The sequence below is a fragment of the Stegodyphus dumicola genome, chromosome 7, assembly GCF_044657685.1.
Source record: "Stegodyphus dumicola isolate Sdum_Otavi_A_Nest chromosome 7, ASM4465768v1".
In the NCBI taxonomy this organism is placed as follows: domain Eukaryota; kingdom Metazoa; phylum Arthropoda; class Arachnida; order Araneae; family Eresidae; genus Stegodyphus; species Stegodyphus dumicola.
The window spans coordinates 126,627,509-126,634,820 of NC_140774.1; positions in this window are offsets into that span (position 1 = coordinate 126,627,509).

The window sequence follows — 7,312 nt, forward strand, 5'->3', positions numbered from 1 at the left end:
TATGTTTGTAGGAATTTGGTATACGTTTAAGTTGAAATAAACGTGCATGGAAATAATTTAAATATTTGATACTAAGTATTTGTAATGCTTGCGGTATGAATTCGTTGGTGACATTTATAATATAATAGATGATTTAGAGGTAAAAGGTTTTGGATATTTTATTTATTTTATATGTGAAATGTTCATATTTGTAAAGGGTAAATACTTTTTCGCGATCAGGTAATTTCATATATGTTCTTTTTACCGGGTTTAAAGATTGAGAAAATTGTCATGTATTTTCGTGAAATTTTTCTAATTTATGAGAAAAAAGCAGTGTACATGGATATAGTGAAGAGTGTGCGCAATGCCATTTTTGTGCAATTCTGGGATGTTTTTTTAAGTAAAAATAAGTCGACGTGTACATGGTTTAGTGATATTTTAATTAAATGATAGTTATTTTGTGAATTTTATGTTTGTAGGAATTTGGTATACGTTTAAGTTGAAATAAACGTGCATGGAAATAATTTAAATATTTGATACTAAGTATTTGTAATGCTTGCGGTATGAATTCGTTGGTGACGTGTATAATGTAATAGATGATTTAGAGGTAAAAGTTTTTGGATATTTTATTTATTTTATATGTGGAAATGTTCATATTTGTAAAGGGTAAATACTTTTTCGCGATCAGGTAATTTCATATATGTTCTTTTTACCGGGTTTAAAGATTGAGAAAATTGTCATGTATTTTCGTGAAATTTTTCTAATTGAGGAAAAAGCAGTGTACATGGATATAGTGAAAAGTGCGCAATGCCATTTTTGTGCAATTCTGGGATGTTTTTTTAAGTAAAAATAAGTCGGCGTGTACATGGTTTATGTGTATGTGTTATTTTGAAAAACGCGTAAGGAGTATGGTATTGTGCACTTTTTCCCAATTTTGCAGTGAATATTTGTCATGATTAAGCAATTTTGTTTGATAAAATTTCTAGCATAAGTGTAATTCGGCTAGTAGATTGTTGGAAGAAGTGTTCAGTAGATAAGAAGAAAAGAAACATGTCTTTACTTCGTGAAGACAAAATGACGGCGGGAAAAAAATAGAGGGTTGCTGTAGGAGAGTTGGTTGCCAAATTTTCGCCAAAAAATCGCCAAGTTACCATAATGTAAAGATCAACCCCCGCTTCCCAAAGCCCTCCAAAATGAGGGGCAGAGGGAGGATTAAATAACCATTTAATATTTTCTGAAGAAATATAACTCTGTAGCTGTTCATCACATTGAACAATAGAAAAGGCTTTCCTTAATTCTTTATTAGCTTCTATAAAATTCGTTGCACAATCACTGTGAATTTCACACGGTTTGCCTCTACGAGCTATAAACCGCTTAAGTGTCGCGAGGATTGATTTTGTTGAAAGATCTCCAACTAATTCTAAGTGTATTGCTCTTGTAGTAAAACAAATAAATAGACATACGTAACACTTAAAGATTTTGACTCCTCTACCCGGACTATATTTTACGCATTACTCCCGCGGAATCCAAGAAAGGACTTAAAGACAGTAATTTACTTGATGTCTTCAAGGGTTTACCAGAGTCTAAACAGAATAATTCTTCTGGAAATTCGGCTCTTTGCACAATCCTAACAATCATAGAAGTAACTTCACAGAATTCTTCAGTAGATAAATAACCCTTTATACGCTCTGTAGGTAACTTACTACAATTATTTCTAAATCTTAAACACCACGCTAACACTCGACACAACTTTAACCATGATGAAAATCTTGAAAACACACCAGGCTCTTCAAATTTGGAAACATTTGAACTGAAACTCTTTTTCAATTCCTTCAACATAACTTCACTCTCTAATTCTACACTTGAATTTTGCTGTACATGAATTAGGGACTCGTTTAACCACTGCGGTCCCTTCATCCATAACTCATATTGTAGGAATTCTGATGGAATAAAACCTCTGGTCCCACAGTCTACAGGATTTTCTTTCCCAGCAACATAATTCCATTGAATACCTGGAACAGCTTCCTGGATTTTTGCAACTCGATTTGCCACAAAAGGTAGCCAACGGCTAGGTTCAGACGAAACCCATGCCAATGTAACCCGCGAGTCGGTCCATGCGTAAATATTGCTAATAGGCAGTTCTATGCATAATAATACTGCCTGTAAGAGGTTGGTTAAAAGTAACGCAGCACACAACTCTAGTCTGGGAAGAGACTGGGTTTTTAAGGGCGCTACTCTGGTTTTCGATGTCAGAAGGCTGACTTTGACTAACGAATGAAGGTTGATTGTTCGGAGATAGATGATTGCACAATAAGCTTTTTCTGAAGCGTTGCAGAAAGCATGGATATCTATAACTACTGCCTTCGGACTCAAAACATACCTCGGAAATTGTAAGCTTGAAAGTAAGGGCAATTCTAGATAGAAAAGCTTCCATTTTCTACCTATTCTCTTATCAACGAGTTCATCCCAACCCATCTGTAAGTTCCATAACTCTTGTAATAATATTTTTGCGTATATTATTGTTGGTGCCAACCATCCCATTGGATCAAAGATTTTAGCTACTTCTGATAAAATAGTCCTTTTAGTAAACTCTTTATCACTTATGCATACCGAAAAATGAAACGTATCACTAGAGGTGTTCCAATTAATTCCCAATACTTTTACTTTCTTGTCACTGGTTATTTCAAGAGAAATACTGGATTCTCGTAAGCACTCGGGAATATTCTCTAAAATAGCTGAACTGTTTGAAATCCACTTCCTTAAGCGAAATCCACCCCTTTTCATCATTTCATTCAACTGCTGAACTAGAACATTCGCTTCCTCTTCACTTTGTTTGCCCCTGAAAGCAAATCATCAACATAAAAATCACGAAGGGCAATTTTTGATGCTAAAGGAAATCTCACTTGTTCATCTAATGCAAGTTGTTTCATTACTCTAGTAGACAAATATGGCGCACAGGCAGTCCCATATGTAACTATCACTAATCTAAATGTACTCAAGGGCTCACTAGGACTATCCCTCCAAAGCATTCGTTGCCAATTTGCATCTTCTGGGTGGACACGAATTTGTCTGAACATCTTCTCTACATCGGCACATACTGCAATTTTGCGAGTTCTAAACTGTAGAAGAATTGGAAACAGCTCTTGCTGAACTCTTGGCCCAACCATCAAAATATCATTCAATGAAAGACCCGATGTCGTTTTAGCTGAAGCATCGAAAACAACTCTCAGTTTAGTCGTAGTACTTGATTCCTTTAATACGGCATGATGAGGCATGTAATACGTAGAGTCAATAAGAATCTCTCCCTCAGGCAGTCCCTCATATGTCTCATCTCAAGGTATTCCCTCATGAAATCCTTATACTGTTCATATATCTGAGACCTTTTTAGAAGTGAATTTTCTAAAGATTGGAATCTACGCATAGCTAATTGTCTGGAATCTCCAAGCTGAGAAGGCGGAGAGTGAAACGGTAACTTCACAGTATTATACCCCACTTTCCTCTCTCGTATATGTAGATTTGAAATAATCTTCACATGCTCTCTTCGATTTAGTAAGCATGTCACACATAGGTACAGCATCCAATTTCCAAAAGTCTGACAGCATCTGATCAGTTTCCACTTGTATATTATTAACATAGATAGTAGGATTAATTTCTGTTGAATTATTCACACTACCTGAAATAATCCATTCTAGTTCAGTACGAAAAGCTACCGGTTTACCTTCTTCGCATTTAATTATTTCTCCCTTTAAAAGAGGTAAGGCAATATCTACGCCTAAAAGTATATCAAAAGGCCCACTTTTGTAAAATGTTGGATCTGCTAACATTAAATCATTATATTCCTCAATGTACTTCTTATCCAATGTAAAATGCGGCAAAGTTCCAATAATTCTATTGATGATAAATACTGGTGTTTTAAATGACACTTTCGCCGGAAAATGCGGAACGAAGTTTATTTCCGTAATTCCATTAGTTTTCGTATTCAAAGACCCTAAACATGAAATAAAAACTTTGGCATTTCTTCTTGCTAACCCTAGCCTTTGTACACAATCTTCTGAAATCAGGCTTGCTTGACTGCCAGGGTCAAGGAGGGCTCTACACAATTGGTATTCACCCGATGAATCTAACACTTTAATAACAGCCGTACATATTAAAACTTCACTCTGAAAATTAAAGTCTGAAACACAAGATTTAATTACTGGACTAGAACTTGCGATATTCTCCCATGACCCCGCTGATTGAGCGCGAGGTTCTGGCACAGGAAAAAATGGCTTAGCCGTCACTAATAATTCATTCGAACTGTTCGTAACTCCTTTATGTGCCTTTGGTTCATTTTGAACTCTTTCGAAATGCAGTAGTGTGTGATGATTTTTAAAGCACTTTTTACATTTATGTGTATTTCTACACTCGAAAGCTTTATGATTTGAAAGCAAACAATTAAAACAAACATTATTTCTCTTGACAAAATTAACGCGTTCCTGAACATTCAAATTTGAAAACTTATTACATTTAAAAACTGAATGACTGGCTTTACGTACAATGCGCGCGAATCTCTGAAGCCAATGAAGTTAATTTGTCTTTTGTAACTTGTTTTTTAACACCTTGCGTTTTACCTGCTTGCAAGGTTCTGGCATGAGACTTCAAGAACAAGCAGATTATTAAGTGTTGGTATTTCCTCACTCTTTAATGTTCTTTCCCACCATCCTCTCGTCGAAGAATCCAATTTAAACTGTACTATTAACATTAAAATAGTATCCGCGAATTGCTCCACTTTGAATCCTAGATTTTCAAACGAACATACACACTCTCTTACAATGTCTACTAACGCTAATATCTGACTAGGAATTTCAGATTGTAAATTTGATAAATACAAGATTTTCTTTAATAACGATGAAAGTAATTCCCTCTTATGTGAAAATCTTTGACACAATAAATGCCACGCTATTTCGAAATTCCTGTCACAAATAGTTAAAGCTTGAACAATCCGCAAAGCATCTCTTTTTAAAGAACCCTTTAAATATTGTAGCTTTTGTGACCTGATAAACGGTCATTATCCACTATCGCCGTTTTAAATAAATCAAAAAATGATAACCATTCTTCAGTACTGCCACTAAATACAGGAAGCGTTAGCTTAGGTAAGCGTATACTCGCTATTTCACAAGATTTAGTTTCCACACTAATGTCTTTAACATTCTTAACCCTGGTTAGCATTAAAATTAACTCATCAACAGTATCTTGTATGACCTGTTGTTCTTCCATAAATACATCAATATCTTTTTCTTCATACACTACAAATATGTTACTAAAAATATCCGAAAGTTCGGTCATTAAATTATTTAATCTAGATTTAAAAAGTTCCAACTGATCAACATCAGCAGAATCGTAAGTCACTATAATTTTCTCTTTCAGTTTACTTACTTTAGCTACACGCTTTTTAGTCTTAAGCGTTGTAAATTCCATTATCTAATAAGAAAGATAAAAAAAAAAAAAAAAAAAAAAACACACACTGACTCACCAAATTTACTGCGACTCCGTAACTGACGGACCAAAAAACATGTACGATCCGTTGTTAAAAATAGTGGACTGTAAATTGACTTGATATTCCTTCAGTATAGAACCCAAAAAACCTCAGAGTCATAACGTTGACCGAAACTTCTTTATTGGCTTTCAAACAGTAGGTTAGTTGAGGAACGGCGAAGACCACACAAACTCCGACTTCAGTGGCGGCTTACCAACACAAACTCAGAAGAACCACTGCCTAGTTGAAACTCCAGTAATTCACAGCAACCTCAAAGCTCTAAACGCGAGCTTTAAAAACCTAACAAATTTGCGTCTGCGGCGCTCCTCGGTACAAAGAAAGAAATACAATTTGCATAACATCGAACACATTCATTTGTTTCAATTTGAACACTGGAATTATGAACTGTATTTCAATCAGGGTCCTAAACCTTTCTTACGTTATATGTTTCTGTCTCTTGTTTGCTTACTTTTTGGAGATAGTAGGAGCAGGAAACAAAAGTTCGCTATGCCTTTCAAAATGCTATAACTTCTGTGAAGTGAAATTAATCTGAATGTTTAACCTGATGGATAATCACAGAGTTATCGTAACCCGTTAGCGAGTTATCGCCCTTAACCACTGTATAATTATCAATATAAACGCAATCAAAGTTCAAACCATATAAAACTTATTTATCCACTCTACTAAGTTAACATTAAAATGGTTACGTAACTAGATACAGAGTACAATTGATACGCAATCTAACTTCTCGAACACACAGTATTACAAAGTAAGACTATTTGCTCTGGTCGCCAAGTTTCAATTATTACAAGTTTCAATTATTACAAAATTAAACACCTGGTAACCTATACTACCTCTAAAATCATAAGACACTACAGGTTAGCGATAAATTAAATTTAGCCGTTCACGGACGTAGCAGGACTCTAATAACATTCTGGTTATGAATAACGTTCTGTTTTTAAGTCACATAACATACTATTAAATTGTGCAAGCTGTCCGGTTTGAGCAACTATTGTGGCGTGGGCAAGAGCGCGTTGCTTAGCTAAAAGTTTATAATAGCTTTTTAGCAGTTGCAGTAGAAAGACTAGTTTAGTTCAAGTCTAACTGGCGTAAAATTTAATGTTCCGCACTTACTAATTTCATGTAAGTTTGATAAAAGTTATCAACTGAAAAAGAGATCTCAGCGTTTTAAAAGGTCATCAAGGTGTTGATCATGTTGGGCAGTTCCACACGTTTAAACATAAACTCTGGTGAAGATTTAAAATAGAAGATTTTGTTAATTCATCAGCTTGACTGATACATAAGCTATCCAACAGCATGAAAATAGAAGCTGCTATTTGCGAGTAAATATTGAACAAATGTTCCAGTCAAAGTAAATATTAAATAAAATTTATACGCTCATAAATCAGTTTTGTTTCACGCTTCAGTATTCTCACGAAGTAATTACAACTAGCAATAGTAAAGCAGATTAATCAGTTCAGTTGCAAGAAGACGTAACGGAGCGATATCTGCCACAGATTGTTTCTCGAACTTCAGAAAATTCATACATACAATTAACTGATTTACATTTTTGTGGAAGTTGACAAAGTGAAGGGAAAATAATAAGGTGTCTACTTAATTAACATAAATCCCTGCAGAAGCTCCTTTCGGAATTGAAATAATTTGAAAACAAAGGTCTTAATGACTACGGTAGAGAATTGTAAATTTTAAAACTATGTACTTTCACAAGTTTCTAGATCTCTGGCAAAACTTAGCAAAATAATCTGGATGGTATCTCGGATATTCTTTCCTACTTTTTAAGAAAGAAAAATACCTTAG